Source organism: Pteropus medius, unplaced genomic scaffold (genome assembly GCF_902729225.1).
Source record: "Pteropus medius unplaced genomic scaffold, Ma_sr-lr_union100, whole genome shotgun sequence".
Lineage (NCBI taxonomy): Eukaryota > Metazoa > Chordata > Mammalia > Chiroptera > Pteropodidae > Pteropus > Pteropus medius.
In genome coordinates, this window is record NW_024349222.1 from 3,382,023 (window position 1) to 3,405,834 (window position 23,812).

Here is a 23,812-nt window from a genome sequence, read left to right on the forward strand (position 1 = left end):
GCTTATGTGGAATGTGCGTGCGTGTGTGTATAACAGAAAGAGAAAGAGAGGAAGGTTTGGGAAGAAGAAAGAATAGCATATCTCATGAGTGTCATGCTATTGTAAACTAAAAGCAAGTGATTTCGCATAGAGCTGTTCTGATCCATTATGTGTTGATTTCATAGTTTGCTTCTCCATCTTCAAGAAAAGAACATTCCTCACTGCATGTGTGCAATTAATGCAGGAATGAAGGCTTATAATACTAAGTGGGTTCTCATTTTAGAAATGTCGCAGCTCACACCAAGCAGCTGTCACCTTCACTAAGCCAAATCCTCTACCAAGCAAGCAGCCTTTGGAATAAGTTTAACAGAAACATGGTATGTGCATTTTTTCATTGTTCTGTTCCCCAGCAAAAAGCCAGCCTGGGTAAGCCCTTGCTTACCACATCCACATTGATTCCTGAGCAAGTATTTATTTTATTGTCTTTTATTTTAAGCAAAAAGACCATTACAGTATAGATTTCTTCATTTCAGATATGATTCCGCTTAGCTTGGTAGACTATGAGGAATTAATAAAATCTTTAGGCAGAGTTTGCAGTAACCAGCCACTTCTAATACTGTGTCCATATTTTAGCCCTTGAAAAAGTAGGTAGATAGGGAAATTAAATGAACTTTAAATGAACAATTTATGGCCCCAAAAGATACAGGAAATTACCATTGGCTAAACAAGATAAAATGTATCAGGTACAGTATATATCAGACTCTTAATATGTACATACTATATTAAATAAATTAATGAAAAACATTTTCTTACTATACACAGAGTAAAATGGAAACATTCTGATAATCATTCTGTGGTTCACAGACCCGTGTGGAAGAACACTTGTATGGCATTTCTAGATGGGTACTGACAGTTCATGATTTCTCTATGGAGAATACTCACCAAAAATTCAAATAGATGGTATCCTTCCCCATTATGATAGCTTCCCCCTTAGAAATACACCTTCTCTTTACCTGGTAGTAAAGAGTTGCTTATCTTATCATCTCCTAGTTTCCACTTATAACTAGAAAAGATGCTCAATAAAGAAGAGTTTTTTTTTAAGCCTCAATAAAGAAGAGTTTTTTCTTTGATTTTTTTTCTACTTTTATATCTCAATTTCCAATTTTCCACTCTCCTAGAATTCAGCTATCTGCCTCACAGTATCAAGTCCTGCAGTATAAGAGAGAAAAAATGGCATATATAAATGCACCTTAAAGAGAGTGTTCTGTCAGATCTTTTTGGAACTGAAGGTAAAGAACATGGGGAAAATGAAGCAGAGATTTAGGCAGAGCATTATTAGATGCTTAATTGTAGTTGTCTACTTAATTCACGGATAAGCTCAAACAATACTAAAGTATCTCATTTATATATACATATATTATATATACATACACAGAGAGATATGTATATGTGTATATATAAACATTCGTATATATGTATATATACATACATATGTGTATGTGTGTGTGTGTGTGTGTGTGTGTGTGTGTGTGTGTGTAGAGAGAGAGACTTGAAATCTTTGAGCTGTCTTTAAAACTACAGTCAAAGAAAGTATTTTGAGGGAGAAACTGCCTCTGCTAAAATGAAGCCTTTGGACTACATAATTTTAAAACAGTTGAGCACCCAGGGGCTAAATCTAATAGACATAGTCAAAAAGAATAGTTTTGACAAGTTTGTAATTACATATCCTGGACTCCAGGAGGTTGGCATCCCCCATTACTCTAGTCCATGAATGCTAGAGAGGGAAGAGTTATGCATGCATAGTAGTTAGGCCATAGGCAAAAGACAATATTTCAACCAGTGTTCTTTTCCTTGACATTCATTTGCAGAAGATGACAAAGCAATAGAGTTCTGTCAAAGGCAAGAAGAGAGAGAGAGAGAGAGAGAGAGAGAGAGAGAGAGAGAGAGAGAGAGAAACTAGAGCTAGAAGAAAGAGCTTCAGGAAAAAAAAACTTTTTTGTAGAAAATTATGCCATAAGATAGTGAATTGAAGGCAGAAATATCTAATATGTAGATTAAGATTACCCCAGTATTGAAATGTTTAAAATGAAGGTAATGATGCTTTTATGAGACAATGCATAAAAGTACATACTATAGTACCTGGTGAATCCTCGATTATGTCAGATATGGCAGCAACTTCTGCTGCAGTGATAGTCGATGCTGTTTTTATTGTCATATGCAGAATAATGCACTCCCCACCCCACCGCCTCCGCAAAGAATCCCATGTCCTAATCTCTAGACTTTCTAAATGTTACTTCATATAGCAAAAGGGACTTTGCAGATTTCATTAAAATAAGGATCTTGAGATATAAAGATTACCCTGGATTTTCCAAGTTGGATCAATATAATCACAAGAGTGCTTATAAGGGAAAGAGGGAGGCAAGAGAATAAGGGTCACTGAAGGAGATGTGATGATGAAAGCAGAGTTTGGAGTGATGCAGGGCCATGAGCCAAGGAATGCAGGAAGCCTCTTAAAGCTGGAAAAGTCAAGGAAACAGATTTTTCCCTAAAGTCTCCAGAAGGAATGCAGCTCTGAGACCCATTTTAGAGTTTTGATCTCCAAAACTGTAAGAGAATAAATTTGTGTTGTTTTAAACCACTAAATTTGTGGTAATTTGTTACAGCAACCATAGGAAACTAATATATCACCCCTTTCATAAGTAGGGGCAATCGCTAGAGGAGGTCACTGCTGACCATCTCTGTAATATTAAGACCACAGAGAAATAAAAAGGCAGCTTCTCAAATTTAAGGATCTCTTGCCTTACCTTTTCTAGCTATTTTCTGCCTCTAAGTAGGTTGAATGAATAGCCACTAGGTTCCTCTTAAGTATCAGTAGAAGCTATCTTTGTTCCCTGAGGGTAATAACTCTTCATTGGAAGTTTTGTGAAAATTAGTTTAGATAATACATGTATGTGATGTTACTTAAAACAATGTCTGGCCAAGAGTAAATGCCAATTATTATGAACCCTACTTATACGATATAAAATCCTGATGGTTGTCACTGAGACAAGTGACTAGACTGAATGAAGTCTAAAGGCTGTATATTTGTTGCACATGTCCATGGCATAAGTATTTTTCTATATGTCACTCATTTAGGTTTCATAACAAAATGGTATTATCTTCATCTTATGGGGAGAAAACTGAATCTCAGGGCATATAAATAACTTACCCAAAAGCGAGAGTGTCAAACCTAGAATTGAAATGTAGGTCATTTGGCTTTAACAGTAAGCTTCTTTCTGAGTCATTGCGAAGACTCTCAGTGCAACAAACCACTAGTCTCTTGAGCACTGATCCCATTTCTAATGCATGATATTTAAAAAGGTGGTAATGGACATGCAAAAGCTGGGAAACACTTTAACATGGAGAAAGCAGAAGACCGCAAGTCAGGAAAAGGGCTCTCATCAAAAACTAAATCAGCCTGTACCTCGATCTTGGACTTTCCAGCCTCCAGAACTGTGAGAAAATAAATTTCTGTTGTTTAAGTCTTCCAATCTCTTTGTGTTTTGTTATGGCAGCCCAGGCAGACTAAGACACTATACAATAGTGATGTCTCCTCTTTTCCTCTTGATATAGTTATTCTTGTGTTTTTTTTTTTTTTCAAATCTAGGTATTTCAATGTATGTTCCTATAAATATAAAACAAAATCCTTCATTTCATGTCTAACATACATGCATTTATTTGACCAACATTTTTTGAGAGTAGAACCTGTATTGCATGATGAAGTTGCAAAATCAGGAAGGACAGACCACAGGTATTATGGTGGAGCTTCCAGCATAAAATGTAGGGTGTCTGTGTGTTTGTGTGCATATGCTTATGTATGTGTCCATGCATTTATGTGTGTGTGAGATGTGTGAGCAAGACATGAAGAAAAGAGAGAAAGGTGATGAGAGTAGCAGAATTAGCATTACAGATTGAACTGAATACAACTCTGTTTACTTCAGTCTTAGGGAAATATACAATGCTCTGGGATGAAGCCAGTGAAAAGATGAGAACAAGGGATTTACAGAAGATACTAAGTAGAAAGGACCATAAAGATGCCTCTGCTTTTCCAGACAATTTTCTTCTTAGACTAACACCTGATATTTTAGCTGGCTCCTGAAAAAGCCGCTTCTACTTTCTGATGCTACAAATAGTTACTGCAACAGAACCAGGGGTCCTCCTCAATTCTGCTGTTTAGACTTGAAGCCCCATATATGAACAGTGATAATTTGAGGAACGATGCAGATCTGTGGGTACTTTAAAGAGAACCAATGAAAAGATTAAGCTATGGATTTTTCCTAGGAGTTAATCTTAACTTTGCAAATAACATGCTTGACTACTGGAAGGCATTAAAGGATTCTTTTTTTTCCTTTTTTCCTAAACTACAGAATTTTGCTTTATCTTGAGAAAGGCCAAGTACGACTCTCACCAGATTTTCCAAACCTGTCTCATTCTTTCCATCCTTAATGCAATTCTGTAGATGTAATCTACCATCGCCTAATGCCAAGGTACCTATTGTCAGCATCCACATTCCAATCATTCTCTCCAATGCCACAGATAGGATCTTGTGACTCCTTGTGTAAAACTCTTCAGTGACTTTCCTTTGTACTCTGTATCAAGTCTTGTGTCTCCCTTCTAGCTATCATTTCATTTTTCAATTCTGCCATTCAGTATATAGTTTACGTTCTTGACTATGATATATGTTTATTTATTTCCTCTTGTCTGTCTCCCTCATAAATTGCAAGCTCCACAAAGACAGGGATTTTGTCCATTTTATTTACTGCTATGCCACCAGAACCTAGAATAGTGCCTGGATATATAATAGGCACTTGATAAAGATTTTTTAATGGGTAAATTAGTAAATATGTTTTAAAAGAATAAATGAGTTAGAATTCCTATACTTATTGGCATGTTATTAAATATATTTTCTTCGGGTTTTGCTTCCATGAATTTCATAATTTCCAGAAGGCTCATATTGGCTCTTCACTACTATATTTAAACTACGACAAAAATAAATCTTTTCTACACACACACACACACACACACACACACACACACACACACACAAAGTTGCCCCTTAACATCTCTTACCAACTCTATTTATTCTAAAGAATATTTTGATGTTACCAAAAGACTTGTGTGTTGATGATGGCTTGAGTTCAATCAGGTGTTCTTTTTGTGTGCTGCAACCTCAACTATATGGGAGAGTGAGCTGAATTGTCAATAAATACAACTTAAAAAATAAAGAAATTAATACAGATTTTATACCTTTTAAAAATTATTTTTAAATGTTTAGTGCAGGTATCAGTCAGATAAGTTTTTTGAGGGTGTTTTGTTTCATTTTGTTGCCTATTAAATGCCTAAAAGAATTGAATTCATGGATGCAGATATAGGTTTATCTGTAAATGGATAAGTATGTCTGAAATACGTTTGAAGGAATTCTGGGTGGTAAAACCATGCATAGTTTTGTGAGGTCACCTTCCACTGTGGAGATGGAGATGAGAACTTTGTTTATTGATTATTTATAGTGTAATCCCAAGTGTATAGTATAGTCTCAAGTGTAATATATGTGTGTTCTGATTGCTTTATTTTCGTGCAGTTTAGGTCCCACAAATCTGTAGGACTTGGCCCCAACCATTCATGTATCACTTATACACACTCACAGAGTATTATGAGTTATATGTGTATTCCATATACATAGATCTGCAGGTGTGCGAATTGGCCATATTGGAGACTAATTTATAGCCATTGAGAATCAAGTAACTGCCTTTGAAAAGCAGGCTATTAGCAATGAAAATTAAGAATAAAGGAAAGAACAGAGGTACCAATTATAAGCTAGTTGAGCTACTTAATACATGAAGCACATACTCTTTTTTTAATTTTTTAATTTAAAATTTTTTTCTAGCTTTTTTGAAATATAAATGACATATAACATTGTGTAAGTTTAACGTGTACAACATGATGATTTATTATACGTATATATTGTGAAATGATTACCACAAAGAGATGGGCAAAACATCCATTGCCTCACTCACACAATTACTTTTTGTGTGGTGGGATAAGATTCTTAAGATCTACTCTCTCAGTTTTCAAGTACACAATACAATCTTGTTAACTATAGTCACTGGGTCATGTATTAGATCCTGAGATATAACTTAGGAGCTTATTCGTTTTATAATTGGAAGTTTGTACACTTTGACCAAAATTTCCCAATTATCCCAACCTCCAGTCCTTGGTAACCACCAATATGCTTTCAGCTACTGTGAGTCTGGCTTTCTTAGATTCACATCTAAGTGAGATAACGGTATTTGTCTTTCTGCCTGATTTATTTTACTTAGCATAATGTCCTCCAGATTCACCCATGTTTCAAATAACAAGATTTCATTCCTTGTTAATGCTGAATAACATCTATAATATCTACACTCCATTCTTTATCCATTCATCCTTTCATGGACACTTAGGTTCTTTCCATGTCTTTTATAAATAATGCTGCAATGAACATGGGGATGCAGATATGAGATCCTGATTCAACTCCTTTAGATATATATCCAGATTCAATTCCTTTAGATATATATCCAGAAATGAGAGTAGTTCTATTTTTAATTTTTTGAGGAAACTCTATACTCTTTTCCATAATCAATATAATCTATATCAATTGGAGGCATCACATTTCCTTATTTCAAACTATATTCACAAACAAAAGAATGAAACCGGACCTCTATTTTAGACCACTCACAAAAATTAACTTGAAATAAAGTAAAGACTTAAATGTAAGACCTAAAATCATAAAACTCCTACAAGAAAACATAGGGAAAAATTTTTGACATTGGTCTAGGCAATGATTTTTTTTAATATGACCCCAAAAGCGCAAGCAACAAAAGCAAAAATGAACAACCAGGATTACATCAAATTAAAAATCTGTCTATGGCCATGCTACCCTGAATAAGCCTGATCCCGTCTGATCTCAGAAGCTAAGCCAGGTCAGGCCTGGTTATTACTTGGTTGGGAGACCACTTAGGAAAACCAGGTGCTGTAGGCATAAAAAATAAAAATAAAAATAAGGGATTGTAAACTGACAAGGTCCTTGCAATCTGTGAGGTCAACCAAGGGTTGTGTCACCTAAAAAATTAAAAATAAATAAAAATAAATAAATAAATAGCTTCTATTTATACAGCAAAGGGAACATTAGACAAAAATAGAAAAGCAACCTATAGAATGAGAGAACATATTTGCAAACTATATATAGAATATGAAGTAATAGCTAAAATATATAAGTAACTAATACAACTCAATACCAAAAATAAATAACCCACAAATAACCCAATTTAAATATTGGCAAAGGGCCTGAAAGCCATTTTTTTCCGAAGACATACAAGTCGTCAACAGGTACATGAACAGGTGCTCAACATCACTAGTCATCAAGGAAATGTAAATCACAATGAGCTAACACCCTACACCTGTTAGAATAGTTATTCTCAAAAGGACAAGAAATGGCAAGTGCTCGGGAGGATGTGGAGAAAAAGGAACCCATGTACACTGTCAGTGGGTACTCTTAAGTTTAGATACTTGATTCTAGAGGTTGGAGAGCAAAAGAAACATTTTTTATAGTTTCTAGGTTATTTTTCTAAAAATGTCTCCTAATTGCTATTTTCTACTACCTCAGATGTGCATAGGAGTTTTCAGTTATACTATAAATATCAAGACTTCATGATTCTTGAGGTCATATTTCCTACTCCAGTTTTATAAGCAAAATAAAATCTAAACTATTAAGTAGAAGAAAATTCATTGGCTAATGGATGTTAAATTTCCAGAAGCATATCTAGCTTTAAGTTCAGTTTGAGTTGGTGTACAAATGATGTCATCAAGACACTCTTCTCGGACCTACAGCACACCAGAGTCCTCTCCAGAAAGCAAGAAGGAAAGCTCTTCTCTAAAAGTTCAAGCATAAGTCCGACAGAATTAAGTCATTGTAGCCAAAGAGATGCTATGCTCTGGGGCCAATGTGGGGTAAGCATAACTCTCTAGCGGAAAATAAGTAATAGTTACCAAAAAAAGTGCTGAAGGGATGCTGGTTGGCAAAACCACCTTGCCATTCCTATGAAGTATAGGGAAGGAGATGACAAATATGCCTGATCTAATTGTTTTCAAACTTGGCTTTCTATTAGAATCACTGAGGATGATTTAAATGCATAGGCTGCCCATTTGAGCAACTTCTGCTTCAGCCATAATGGAATAACCTAGAACCACACTTATTCTCTCACTAAAACCAACTAGAAAACTGGACAAATATATGAAACAAAATAACTGTTTTCAAAAATGAGCAGTCAGAGAATGACTGTCTCCCTTAGAGAACATGGGGGTCTTAAGGTCATAAAAAGTTTAGTAGATGGGGATCGGCGGTTGTGGAAGCTGAGGTCTTTGGAATTTGCATCACAAAGATTTGGAAAAGAAGGAGGTACATTGGGAAAAAAGCTCCAGGAATCTATATATATAGTCTCTTGAGTCCCTTCTTAAATCATAAACCTTGTACACGTAAGTTGAGATTCTACCTAGTTGTCTAAAAAAAGACAACTAGGATGCTTCATTCTGAACAATTTCCAGAATCATAAAGAATTGGAAGAAGTTGAATTCTGGCTGGACAGAGATGAGAGTGCTCACTCACTATCTGTGGCATTTAGTACGGACCCTGTACTAAAGAGTCACTCCTGATGTATAATTAAACAAGCACAAAGTGTTGGTAATGGAAGAAATAGCAGTTATTCTTAATTTAGACAGGACTTGACAGAATCCAAGAGCCAGTTTTTTTCTGCAAGATACAGGACCCAACTTTAAAATTTAAGAGAAAAAAATATTATTGATAATACTATTGATTAGAGAAAACTCCATTACATATTTGTGCTGTGTCAAATTTTACAGTTCTAGAAAGTGGCATTTCTTCCATTCTCCTAATTTAAAAAAATATATATTTTTCTACATTTAATTTAAATGCTCCCTTTCTTGCCCATGCCCATCTCAATAAATTATAATCATATTCTTCCTTTATTGTGTCTGTCATAAATGCCTTAAAGTCTCTCTGAGCATCTTTCTATCACCGAACAGAAAAAGGGTCATCTGTCCTCTAAACCATTTTATTGAAATGTCCTATGGCTTCCGAACCTTCATGAGTGCCTATGAGAATGTTTTAGTATCATAAAGTAGTAGCTTTTTACAGTACTCATACTTCTTAATTACTATGGGACAGTTACTGCATTGAGCACATGTGCACCTTATCACATTTAATATTAACATTCACCTGGGATGGGAAAGCTTATAAATACTCCTTCCTCCACTGAGGAAACTGAGGTGTAGAGAGCTAGTAAGCAGCAGCGCCGAGAGCTTGACACAAGCAGTTTGTCTCCAGAAAACAAGTTCTTTAGCTCCACTATGGATTTGTAAGTACATATTTTGCCTCTTCTTGATTTGAAGCTCCTTGTAGACAAAGCCTGTATCTTTCCATCTTTGTATGCCCTGCACCTAGCATAGTGTTTTGTCTGTAGTTGGTTATTGGCAGACATTTGTTGAATAAATAAATGCATGCATGCATGTGTGACAATTGTATCTTTTGAAAGGTAATGATGTTATGAGTCATAACCAGATATAAATGATATCTATGAAGTACTAGGTATGTTATTGATGTATTTGGTGATTTTGTGTTTGGCTAAGTAACAGTTTTGTTGAATTGGTTTTGATATTTTTTAGATGATCTCTTTGTGTTCACATTGTGCTAGGAGTTTGAAGCAAAATATACATGTTCATACATAAAATAGGTTATGTTTTCAGAGCTGGCAAATTTAGTGATCAATATTCTAATCATTAAGTATAAAATTCTTTCAGTAGAGTAAGATTTGGTTAATTGAGAGAGAAAAATAAACTAAAACCATTAAAAGGAAGCCTCAGCTTCTCTAGAAGGAAAAAAGCCAGTTCAAACGGAATAAGAAAAAGGATGAAAAGGATTACAGGCAAAACCATAAGCTTTGCAGGCTCAATGATTTTTTATTTGAGTTCATTTTCTTGCACTTAGTTTTCCTTCCTTTAAAACTAAAAATGAATAGAGAATGGCATGGTAATAATGAATTCGAGATTGTGAACTTTTCAACAAACCTACCATATGGTTCGAACAGAGAAAACTAGGCATCTTTTGTGTAAAACCTAGAAGGGAAGAGTGGAAGGAGAGTGATGAATTATCCCAAATCCTTTTTGTACCCCACCTCCCTCCATGGTCAGACTCCTTAACCCCATTCTTTGGTCTCTGGATGTTCCCAGGATGTCAGTCTCTGCAGAGAAGTGCAGCAAAGTAACAAATTACACCATACCATTAACAAAAGTTTAGCATGAAAGACACCAATTAAATACTACTGATCCACTTGTGATTTGAACAAATGTACAATAAACCATAAAAAAAAAACATTGTTTTTTTAGAGAAATAAATTTTATAACTCTGCATTTGTCTTTATTTTAGAAATCTGGGTTTGCCCTTACAGTGTCTGTGTCAAAATTAGAAACACTAACAATTAAAAATTAAGAGACCTACATATCTAATTTTCTGTCTTAAAGATTAACTGGGAGGAAGAAGGGCCCAGCCTGGGAATTAAATGAGGTTGGTGCTTCACTGCATCAAAGCGCTCAAGTGAGTCCAAGCAAAGCTTGTCCAAGAACCCTGTGCGAGTCATACTCAAGTTTAAAAGCCGAAATTGTTGGCAGAGGAGAAATATTCTATCTCCAGATTCTATTGATGTCTCCTTTTCAATGTCTCTCAAACTAATTTTTTTGCCTGGAATAATTATAATAGACCTAAATGGTTTTTTGGCTTCTGGTTTCTTGCTCCTGTGATTAACCTTTCACATTCCTACTAGAGTTATTTTCTAAAACACAAATATGAACATAACCGTTAGCTTTAAAATTTCTAATTCATCACTGTTGCCAAAAGGATAAAATCTAAACATTTCAACCCATTAGAGTATTTCAGTGCTTGGCTTCCCATAAGCAATTTCCCTCACTTTATTCTCACCAGAGTTTAACAGTGCATTCAAAAAGGCAGTCTCCCATATCTCCATGCCGGTCTTCACTATAGTATACCATATTGTTGTTGTGCTAACCCACAGAACCAATTGTATGTAAGTTAAGCCCCATGCAAGCAAAGGCTTCTACAACCACATACTGGGACTCTACCTAGAACCCCACCAAGACTGCCACCATCAAGCCATCTCCAGAATAGAAAGTGGTACAAAAGGGGTTAGAAAGAATACAGAAAAAAATGTAAAATATGTTCCTGAAACACAAATTTTAATCCATAGTAAATAAATGAGATGAGGTGTGGGGGGCTAGATAGCAAGAGAAGAGAAGGGACAGACTTACTGTTATTTAGGGACCTGATAGAAATGGCCCCTAGTCATTCTTGCTCTTGTTAAAATTGTGTAAAGATTCCCTTTCCACCTAAATTAGTTTGATATTGGTTTCTGTCATTTTTAATCAAAAGACTGTAGGCAAAACAGATTATGTTATGGAATTTGATTCAAAATCTTTTTGAAATTTAGGATATAAGATAAAACTTGAATGAAATTTCGAATTCACAGCAGACCACTCACGCCTTCCTTTTCTCTCACAATAGAACCATTACTATATTGGGGATATTGTTTGAACATATTTTTTCCAGTTTTATTGAGGTATACTTGAAAAATAAAAATTATATGTATTTAAGGTATATAAGGTGATGTTTTGATGTAAATTGTGAAATGATTACCACAATTAAAAGCTAATTAACATATCCATCACCTCACATAGTAAACAGTTACATAAGGTGAGGGGAGAACACAGCCAATTTCAAGTACATAATACAGTCACTGTGATGAACATTAGGTCTCCAGAACTTATCCCACATAACTGAATCTTCGTAGTCTTTGATCAACATCCCCACTTCCCTGACCCTCTCAGTGACCATCTACTCTGCTTTTATGAGTTTGACTTTTTTAGATTCCACATATAAAAGATCATACAATATTTGTCTTTCTGTTCTGTGTCTGGTTTATGTCATTTAGCATAATGACCTCCAGGATCATCTATGGCAAGATTTCCTTTTATGGCTGAGCAATATTCTCCTATGTTTATATAAACCACACTTTATCCATTTATCCATTGATCCATTGATATTTTAGCTGTAGTAAATAATGCTACAATGAACATTAAAATGCAGATATCTCTTTGAGATACTGATTGCATTTTATTTAGATATTTATCCAGAAGTGTGATTGTTGGATCATATGGCAGTTCTATTTCTAATTTTTGAGAGACATTGTCGATCCTGTCTAACATATTTAGTGAAACATTTTATGGAATACTTTTAATGATACATTGGGAAAATTGTTAATACTTCTTCTTGGCCAGTGATAAAATGGAAATTGTGTATTAGTATTATTAAATTAGAATATTGAGTGAGTTTTTACAGTGATGGAATGAAATAGTGAAAATAGCTGGTGATGAAAAGTTCTAAAGTATCATTTGGTAATATTTTCATAGACTCTGCCTAAAATGAAATCGTTGATGTCTGAATTATTCTACTGAATCATGTAAGTTATACTCTATGCTGGCTATTTCCTATTATACATGAATCCTAACTCAATTTGCAATGCAAATAGAAATGGGAAATTATAATTGATTTCCTTTCTAGCTTTAGGAGGATCATTTGATTTCTGTCTTTTTTTCATCAACAAAATGAGGCTAATACTATCTTGGTCTGTACTGGTACTAAATAATTTTTAATGAATTTGAGTTTAAAATATATACCTTAACTCATTTTGAATGAAAAAAAAACATATACTTATTTCTTTCATACTTTAATTGACAAAATAACTGGATAACAATATTAATATTCATTGCCAACCATTTTTCTTTATTATACTAGCATCATACATCTAAATGTCTTTTATATTTATAGAATTAAAAGCTTATTAGAAGTTATTTCACTGTGTAAGGGTATTATGTATTTATCATCTGAATCTTGCCCTCTGTGTCCTTCACTCTTTGGCTGGAACTTTGTATTGATTCAATGTGTGGGGCCCAGAGTTGATTTGGAAAGTCTCCACCTGAAACCACTGGAGAGCTCAAAATTGGAAAATCGAGTAACACCAAACACTGTTCAGGGACATGGATATCCTAAATGCTAGAAAAGGAATCAAGAGAATAGTGAAACCAGAATGGCTAATAAATAGGTATAGGGAGCTGAAAGCCAGCAATCAGTATAGTGTCTGACACTAATTTTTCCATTCAACCAATAACTGCTGTTTGATATTGCCTGGCACTGTTCCATGCACTGAAGATAGAATAATGAACAAAATGGAAAAACTTACCCCTCTTTAGATGCTATCATTAGTCAGTGAATAAATAAATGTCTATAGAAGAATGAATGAACAATGCACACTTGCAGAGTATCAAAGCACAGAGATTAAGTGCAAAAGTAGAAGAGAGTAAGAATGGAACAGAGATTCTGACTTTTGTCTTTTACGGGGCAATCTGAACATGCAAGCTGATTTGGAGCCTGATATAAAGGAACAGAAAGGTAGTAGATAGTTAGGATGAAATTTTGTCCCTACTTCTGGAAATAGGTGAGGTGATAAATAATTCAGCAGACAGAAATTTTTTCAGTTTTTCTCCTTCCTTTTGTTTTAATAAGATAGGTCTGAGGGCCCCTTGAATGAGTGGAATCCCTCATAGAAAATCACTGTAAGTCAGAGCCCTCTCAACATACCATACCAGATAGACGTTGTTTCTATTAGAGTTCAACAGTCTTCATGAGTACAAGTCATACTGACACATTCGGTTCAGCAGACCTCCCCTGCCTCTTAGAACATTCTGTTAACCTTCATGTTCTGTAGTCACTAAATTCACAATTGCTATAGTTTCACTTTTATAAAGCAGCGCATTCCTAGGAAACTGTGTTCACTTGCAGCTGGACAATCATATGTCAGCAGTCATAGGAACTAGGATCTCATGGCAATGAGTCTGGGTTAGGAGCTCCCAGTCAGTTATCTTCGTTAAACAGACTTCTGTCACTTTCTTATAATTAAAAGAAATCTCAGTTAGCCCACAGCTATGGGTAATAGGTAACCTTATAAGAGGGCAAAGAAGCTGTATGTAATTATAGCAAATGTTCTTAGTTACCTGAAGCTTATTTAAAACAACTGCCATTGTCTTTTTTTAGCTAAGCAATCAGGTAAAGCAAGAAACCTGCCATTTAATTTTTTGTTGATCAGACTTCCAAATAATCCCAGAAGATTATAAAATTTAAAATTTTATTTGTATTTTTAAACTAATCTTTTTTTCTAATCAGGTATGAAAATCAACAAAATTTAACTTTAGAAAAATAGCTCATAAATCATCTAAGAAAAAGGAAAATCTTCACATATGCCCATTAAAACTTGTTTGAAACAAATAATTTATTTTATTTAAGAAAATTTTTACTTTAAAATATGCCATAACAATTTCAGCATTTTAATTCTTTGTGGATTTATCTGAAGTATTTATAATACCTGTGGGAAAATATTGTGAGAATTAAATAATTCATAAAATACAATTAAAATATGTTTTATTATGTGCCAGTTCACAATCCAGGTAACGAAATAAGAAAATATTTGCAATCACCATTTTTATACATGTATAAACAGTTTGTTATCCCCTCAAATCAAGCATGAAAATGATAGATTGAGAAATTAGCAATTATTCGTCTGTTCTCGTGCGCTTGTCTGTGGGCAACTTCCTTTTAGCTTTGTTTTATTCTACACTTATTTTTCTCTTTGATCTTTTTATTGGTAAATCATTCTATTATATAGATCTACTTTGGAATTAAAGGAATGATCTAAATAAAGGCATGTTTCTCAAGCTAGTCCTTTAAAAATCTTCACAACGGAGGCGAAAAGTGTAATTAGCCAATTCCTCCTCAGTGCATGCTTTATGAAGGATGGTTCCTTAACTGTATTGTAACTACACAGTTCGATTCTTCTGTGAAACTTATACTTGGAAACTGCCTTACACCCATGCAGGGGAGCTCTATGTAGAAATAGCAGTTAGAAGGGCAATCCCCTCTTTCTACGCCCAGGACCGCACTTCATCATCCCCAGAGATATCCTAATACAGTGGCATGTAATTTAATACATAGTCTGCCATTTCAATGGAGCATATTTTACAAAAAAAAAAAATTTTACTCCAATGAACATATATTAGGCATATTCTATGTGTAAAAGTTTCAGGCAGGGAGAAGCATAATCAATTTTGTGTTTTAAAAAGACTAGTCCAGCTATTGTGTAGAGACTGAGGGAAGTATGAGTAGACATAAGGGAGTATGACTTGCTATGATTGTGCACAAAGAGGAAACTAAGAGAGCTTAAGTGAGAATACATGGGATCCTCTTTCTCATATGCATAACTTTTCATGACTGATCCTTTCATGTGGCTCCTCAGAGACGGTTTTTCGTTACTTCTGGATTCCTAGCTGTGTTCCAGGTTGTTGAATTTGCTGGAAATCTAAGCATAGAAAAATTGATTCTTATAGTAAATTGATACTGTCAAGATAAACTTGTTTACCCAAAGCTGGAAACCATTATGTGTTGATTGCTTACATATTTTTCTTTTCTTTAATGAATCATAATGCTCCCAGAAAAATTGTCTACAAATAAACTACCAATAAATAAAGTAACCATAATGATAATTTCTGACTGGAGTTCACAGGGGAGAATTAAAATCCCATAGTAGTTGCAAAATACCAATATTTTTTATTTCTGCCTTCTAACAGCTAAGGATTCAGTGATTGAAAAATAAAGCAAATTATTTCTAAAACTTCTAAAAGTAAATGAAGCAAGTTCAATGTTTTTTTAATTTTCTTTTTTAGAGAAAAACTATCTTTCATTCAAACCTGACATTGTGTTCTTCATTATAATCCTTCTAATATTATGATGAGATTGTTATCTCTATAAATGTAGTTGGAACACATATTGAAAGTCCGGAGGTGTTTGAAAAGAAAATGCTGCAGAGTGGAAATTCATAACCTTTGATTACAAATTGCACAGTATCATTCATTAGAACAAAGGTTTTCTTTCATTATGGAAATGCAGGGATTTAATACAGGTAGAAAGTAATTTTGATGCCCAGAAATATAATACTCTGTGAATAAGCTTCATTTTCCCTGTAACAAGAAAATAATATACAATCTGTCCTTTGTCTTTATAAATAAAAACCCACTCACAGGCATGTGTCCAACCAGACCAAATACAGAAATGGAAATACTATATTTATTCCTGGAATTTTTTATATTTGGATCAGCATATGTTTATCTTTGAGTTACAACCTTTACAAATTGAAATTTGGCCCCACAGGAAATGGAGTGCGCTTTATTTTGAGTTGAAAAACACTGCCTTAGTAGTTTCACCCAAAGTTTCAATTATTCTTTACTGGTGAAAAAATAATTAAAGTAAACAAATGAAGAACAGACTATACAATTATGTTTTAGATGGAAATTTGTATTTCCATATCCAAACCCCGCCTACCTTTCCTCATTCTCCACCCTGCAAAGAGATACTAACTCCTCAACTAGAGGCACCTGCTAAATAGTGATGCTTGTCATGGCATTAGCAAAAGAATGGAGTAATTAAAGCGAGTTCAAGTCTTGATTGTCCATTACTTACTGTGGGGCTTTTATTCTTCCTAAACATTACTCTTTCCATCTTTGAGATGCAAATAATATAAAAATTAAATAAATGTGTACATGAAAATTCTTAGTAAATCTCAATTCATGAAGTTGAAGTAAGTCTTGTCACAATCATTTACTTTCTTTAATGAAAATTCTTTAACCATGCTCTTTTTCTTCTCAGGATATAAAATCACTCTGCCTATACTACAGTATCCCACTGCCTAATTATTAATTTAATCACAACAAATTTAACTTTAGGTGACAAATAGCATAGCTCCGCTATGGAGTGTTCTCTTCATATTTCAATCTTTTAAACACAAGCAATTGCATGTTTATTAAAAATGTGAAAATTATAGAAATTGATTAATTAGAAAATAAAAATATTTTGTGAATTAAAAACGACTGGACCACTTTTAAAGAGAGATACTTTTTATAGATAGATGATTTTACATCTTATATTATTTTACAGTTTACTTTCGGTTTATATCAATACATTTGTTCATTCAACTTGCAAACGTTAATTGAACACCAGTAAATGCCAGATAACGAAAATTCCTTAACCATGTTCTTTTTTTTCCTTCTCAGTATATAAAATAACTCTGTACTATAGTAGCCCACTACAGGTATGTCAATCAATAATCTCGACAAGGTCTACCTAATTAGAATTATTACCATTTCCACATGTAAAGACCTATCTCCATATTAAGATATACCATAATGTGTATGTGCAACCCTCACTAATGGGCATATGGGCTGTTTTTAATGCCTAACACCTAGAGGAATAAAAAAGTAAGTCACAAGTCTCAATATACATGTCTTTCTGTACTTATACAAATGTTCACTAAGTAAAATTTCTAGGTCAAAATTATTAATATTTCTTATTTTACTAGACATTGTCAGATTGCCCTTTAAGACATTGTGCTAATTTAAACTCTCAGAAACAATAAATGTCTTATCATATGACACAGACCTTTTGCTTCTGTGATAAATGAACAGTTAGCTCTCTGATTAAATTTCTGTAACTTTATTAATAATTTTGAGCATTGTCTTTTCTTCATTGATATTTAGGCATTTTATATATTATGGTTATTAGTCCTTTGGTTTCTAGTTATATTGAAATCAATATATGTCTTATATTTGGTGGACTTAGTAAGGCTTCATTACATTAAAGATTTATCTGCAATATTGTATATTCTTCTAAATCAATTCTAAAATAATATTGTTGATATTTTTATAAGAGTAGATTTCATTTCTAGATTAATATAGATTAATATTTTTACAACTTTGAATCATCTGGCTCAAGAATGTCTAGTTTGGCTCAAATAAACTCATAAAAATTCAAAAATAACAAAAAATGCCTAAGTCTTCATTAGTTTATAGTTTCTACAACTTATATAGTTTTTAAGTTCATTCTCAATAATTTTTTTATGGTTTATTGTCATGATAAGTAGGATTTTTTAAATTAAATTTTATTAGTCACTAGACTAAAAAAAATTTTTTTTAAAGTTCTATTAAATTTAAATTTATTTCATTGTTTTGGGTTTTCTAGTTATATTGACTTCAAAATGATTATAGCATTTATTTAAATAGTCATAATACTATTGTCTATATTTGTTAGCAAATCCATAATATTAAATAGCACTGGTTATAAAAGATATTCTTAAGTTGATCTTGACTTTATTTGTAATGCTTTTAGAATATCATCATTAATCCTCAGCATCATATTGACCTTTGTATTTTACATGTATATTTAGTGTGTATATAAGTGTATGTGTGCATGCATAAAGATAAATTAATATTCAGTTAAGAAAGTATTACATAATCCTCACTTATTAAAGATTTTTATTAGGAGAAAATGTTGGGTTTTATCAAATGCCTCTTAAGGATCTATTTAAGGGATTATATGGTCTTTCTCCATTAATCTATTTTGATGGTTACAGTTATTGATATCCTAATACTGCAATATCTTTGCTATTTAAAAATAAGCTAAACTTGGCCATAATGAATTATTTTCACAATATATTCCTGAATTTGAGTTTTTTTCATTAATTGTAGTGCAATCAACATATATACTTCTCTCATTTGGGTATGTTTGCTTTCTCAAGATTGGTATAAGTGTTACACTGCCTTTATAAAATAATTATGAATCTTCCTTTATTTTGTATTCTGAAATACCTTAAATATCATAGGAATTATGTGATTATTTAAGAATGTTTGGGATTTTTATCACTTCTTAGGTAAATTTTGGTAGTTTGTTTTCCTAGTAAATCAATCATTTTATCTAGGTTTCCAAACATTTAATTTCCTCTGTAGCTGCAATTCATTCCCCTTTTTCAAACTACTTTCCCTATATTTGCTAGATTAGGCTAGCTAGTGGTTATTTATTTTATTATATTTTTATCTGTAGTTTTTATTTCTAACACTAATTTTCACTTTTAATGTTTACCTTTCTCTTTTCCATCAAGTCTTTTATAGAGAATATCTCTTATCTTTAACCTGACAAAAGGTGAGAAGCAGGATAAATTCAAGGAGCTCTTGTTGCTTTAGTAGAGTTGCAATTTTATCCATATTGAAGGAAAAAACATTTTTAGCGAGAATTTTCTAGAGATTAGTCTGATCCTCCTGGCTCCTACAGCCTCACCATAAAGGATATTATCAGTGAACTTTTTTCAGAATTTCATCCCCTACTTTCTTATTAATTTTACTGCTTTCTTGATGCCTAGAGTCTTTTTTGTGTTGATCCCTAACCTGACATTCTATGCCTGAATAAAATATAGGAATAGAAAACAAAGAATCCCCAGGAATATAAATTTGATTTTACTTGTGGCTTTTCTGAAAATCAAATATTTCTGTAATTTTGTGAGTAAGACCTAATTTCTCTTTTCTGAAATTCTTACTAGTTGTGTGACCTTGGATAAATCATTTAACCTCTTCGTACCTCAGTTTCCTCTGTAAATTGGAGAAATCATTGTATTACCTTGTAAGGTTATTAGGATGAACTGATTAGTTAATATTGTTAACATGCTTAGAAGAGTGTCTAGCATATCACGGCATATAGTGAGCAGTATGCATATATTTCAGAAAACGTGATCACAGCGGATAGTAGGTAGAATAATTATGTAGGAATTGTTGTTGGCTCATCTCCTTCTCAATTCTGACACATCCTGAAGGTAGGGATTGTTGAGGAAAGGAGCCCCAAAATGGAAAACGCTACTGACTATCTAGGCATTTAAGACAGGCCATTCACTCTTGACCTATGGGCAATTATATCTGAAGCGAGCTGATCATCATGTAGCTGGCTACTTATAACCGATGAGAGCTATGTGCTCCTGTTGTGATTGGTGCCATTCAGGGGGTTGAGTGGGAACAAAACTTTCTCTCAAGATTCTATTTAAAAATAAAAAGTGAAACATTATTAAATTATTTTTGACAGTGCCATATGACTTTGTCCCTTCCCATCTGTTTGCTCGACAAAGACATTGAGATTAGAGCTAACCTCAGCACAGAACAAATCAGTTAAAAGTCCTCAGGCCCAGATAGTTTGCAGTTTGGGAGAGAGAAAGAGCCTTATTAGAAAGAATTCTGATTAAGGAATCTTGGTATTGAGCCTGGAAGAGAATAAAGTCATTTTTTGCCACATTTGCAGATGCTATTTGTGCAAAATGAGGGGGTGGGGTGCAGGATGGGGGGTGGGGAGAGTGAGGACTTTTTAATTTCAAATTGTTTAAAAAATGTTTAAAGAATGCATAAGACTAGGAACTTCAAGATCCTTTATTCAAATTTCACATCCAGTGAGGAGGGGGTGAATTTGTGAGAAAAGAGCAAGAAAGGAAATTAACACATGGTTTGCCGAAATATGAAGCAATTGTTTTTTAAGCATTCACAGTAGGTCAGAAGCACATTTCAGAACTGAATTAAAAGTACAGATACCAAATTCTGACTAACTATAAATCAAAATTCATATTTTAAAAAATGATAATGTGATCTTGAAAAAGCAATTTGATGTTCTTAAAAAATTCTATATAAACATGTTATTTTGTAGGCTACTTTATACTCTGCAGCATTAGAGAATTGCTATAGTACCCAGACTATGCAAATAAATCCATAGCACCTCATAGTTTGCACTGTATCTAGTGTTTAAAAAACTCTCTATGGTTATCACTGCATCCTCTATTTCTCTCAACTCTCACCTTCTTCCCCAACCACCCCCAATATCCTCTAGTAACCATTGGGGGTTTCTCCTATCCCCTACTCTTGAAAACAGGTAAGAGCAGAGCACTTCTTTCTATTGCCTAATAATCCTGGTTCGGAAAACATTGTTACGTTACAATGAAGGATAAAGAAGAGAAGGTGCTATGCCATTCTGCTTAGATGATCTCCTCTGTGGCCTGACAGCTTCCCATATTCATTCTTGCATCTATTCTTCATTGTGTTAATGTCTTACAAAGGGCTGAATACCTGAGTATTGAAATCTCACTTTTCAAAAGTCTTAATTGCAAAATATCCACCATACTGGAGTAAAGTAGTTGCAGGAGTCCAACAGTGTTTTAACTTTGATTCAACTCAAGCACACACTGATATTCTTTTTTACATTCTTATTGTACTCCCTCAGTCAATAAATACTTGATTATCTACTGTCTTGCATAAGTTTGATTTGTCTTTGTCATTCATCTTTGACAAACCAGACTATTAAACTATTAGGAATCAGGAGTCTTTTGTTGTTGTTTGATATTACTACCTCTCCTTATCCCACCCCCATCCTCAAGCACTTAGCAGAGGTTTAAACATAACGTCTATAGGCTTTAATACATTCTTGGGGAACTGATCTGAATCTATACCCAGCAGATAAAATCTACAACTATTATCCTAATTTTTCCAAAGCTGAAATTGACTCTTCGAAAAAGTTTACATATTGAAATTCTTATTCCTGAAATTATGAATGTCATTACACTAAATCCTGGAGCCATAAGAATCTCAATAGTACTTATTAAAACATCCTATTCTCAGACTCCTCCTCTGGAAGATTCTGTTACAGTGGAGTTGTATTGATCCCAAGAATTTGTACCTTTAACAAGCATTCCAGGGTTTATAGCCAAGTTTGAGAAACACTATACCAGGCAAAATAAGCTTACATCTGGGAAGTTCTGAAAAAAAAAATGTATTTCTCTCATTCAAAATAATATATATCATTCACACCCAAGCTCAAAGGAAACAACAGATATTTCTATAACTTAACACCCTTTATACAATTATTACAGGACTTTAAAGATAAATTTTCAGAGGATTGCAAACTAATTTTATCTTTTTATCTATCTATCCATCCATATACCTGTCTCCATTCATTTGTTTGTCTGCCTACTTACTCATCTGTTTATACATCCCATATGTCTATTAATAACCTTGTTAATTTAAGACATTTCTGCACAAATAGTTTATCCTAAGTTAAGCATATGCTACAATAAGAAGTCATAATGAAAATTATCAAAACTAATGTGATCCAAAAGCTTTAAGAATTACCTTTTATTTCACTGAGTGTTTGTTTGGATTGAAATATCTCTTGGGACTCTGAGTTGAATTGTTTATTGCCTTTTTATAAGTAATTTGAGTAATCTAATCATTTCTGTAATTAGAAATATTTACTTGGTGTTGACTCTAAAGCTTTATTTCATCACCAATCCTTCTCTTTATATGTATTTGTTTTATGCTAAATATCTCTTTTGCCTTGATATTTATTTTACCTTTCATAGATAAAACTAAAAGGAAAACTTCTTTCTTCCTAGTCATTACTCAATCCACATTGAAAATGTTAAGCAATTTGATTCACTATTTTATCTCTCTATTAATCCATTTAAGACTTTTTGCTCATTTACCTGCTCTTTCCAATTTACTATACTGCTCTGATCCTCTGCTACTTGTAGCTGAAGAGATGTCATTTTACTAGACTTCCATACAAAAGGGATTATCAACTTCAACTGTGAAATATCTGTGCAAAATATCCCAAAATAGCACTTGTCCTTTCTCCATCTAAAGTGTTTGATTGGCTCTTCCTTTACCAGTCGTTAGAATCTACAATTGACTTACCAGTTTTGCTTCTTTAACTCCCTAGGACTTTGAATTTAGATTCCCTTAAATATTACATTGGGGCAATGAGCTTAAAGAATCTATTATAGATATTGAGTTCGGGATTTTTTCCCAAATTTACTGTTTGTTGTTTCAGTTATAGAATATGAGAGCAATTTCTGAGTAGGACTTGCTCATCAATCAGTTGGAGCTTCTCGAGGTGAGATCTGGACAAATAGCTAATTAAGAGTCTCACCCTTAACTTTGCAATTTCAGAAATTCAGTTTTTGCCAATGCATCTGGGATTGATCAAATTGAAATCTACTTGAATAGATTTTCAATAGCAACTCCATATAAACTCCATATAAGCCAGATAGAAAGTTGTTAATCCATAATTAGAATTAAGACTGCCAACTGAACCACAATTTTTATATCTGGTCAACAAACCCACTCCAGTTATGAAAACCAAAATGAAAGGCAAAGTAGAAGTTTACTTAATGAACAGGGAACAAGATAAATGGAATTGTTGGTGGGCTAAAGGGCCAGTGTTCTTAACTTATCAGATGGAATCATAAATACTTTGATGTATTTCTGCCAATCAAACCAAAATCCTCAGGACAGAAGGGTCAGAGAATTCTTTCCTTAGGTTAAGGTTAGCCATTCACTAATAAAATGAAATACACTTTACTCCATTTCATTGGCTTAGTCTTTCTTTAGATATATAAATATTATTGATAAGGTGTTTGCTTTCTTTGACATTAATCATCTTATTTACAGTTTGTTTCATAATCCAGACCCTCTATTATATACATGAAATACATTGTTTAATTCTAAACAAAAAATTCCCGTGAGATTTTTAGAGAAAAGTGAAGTCAAAAGGTTAAATAACTAACCCAATGCCACACAGCTTGTAGCTAGGATTCACATCCAGATCCATCAACACTAAAACCCATGACTAGATTTTTTTTTTTGTCTATTTAAAATACTTTAAACACTACTCATATTTGATTTCATGTGTTGGTTTGACTGCTTTCACTCTTAG

The 23,812-nt window shown here is 33.5% G+C and overlaps 1 protein-coding gene and 1 pseudogene across 8 annotated transcripts in view; both read left to right on the forward strand.

The window, feature by feature from the left end:
- The window catches only part of LINGO2 (leucine rich repeat and Ig domain containing 2), a 1,089,314-nt gene that overhangs the window by 889,184 nt on the left and 176,318 nt on the right, over nucleotides 1-23,812 (forward strand). The window lies entirely within an intron of this gene.
- Nucleotides 6,918-7,036, forward strand: LOC120617157 (uncharacterized; annotated as a pseudogene).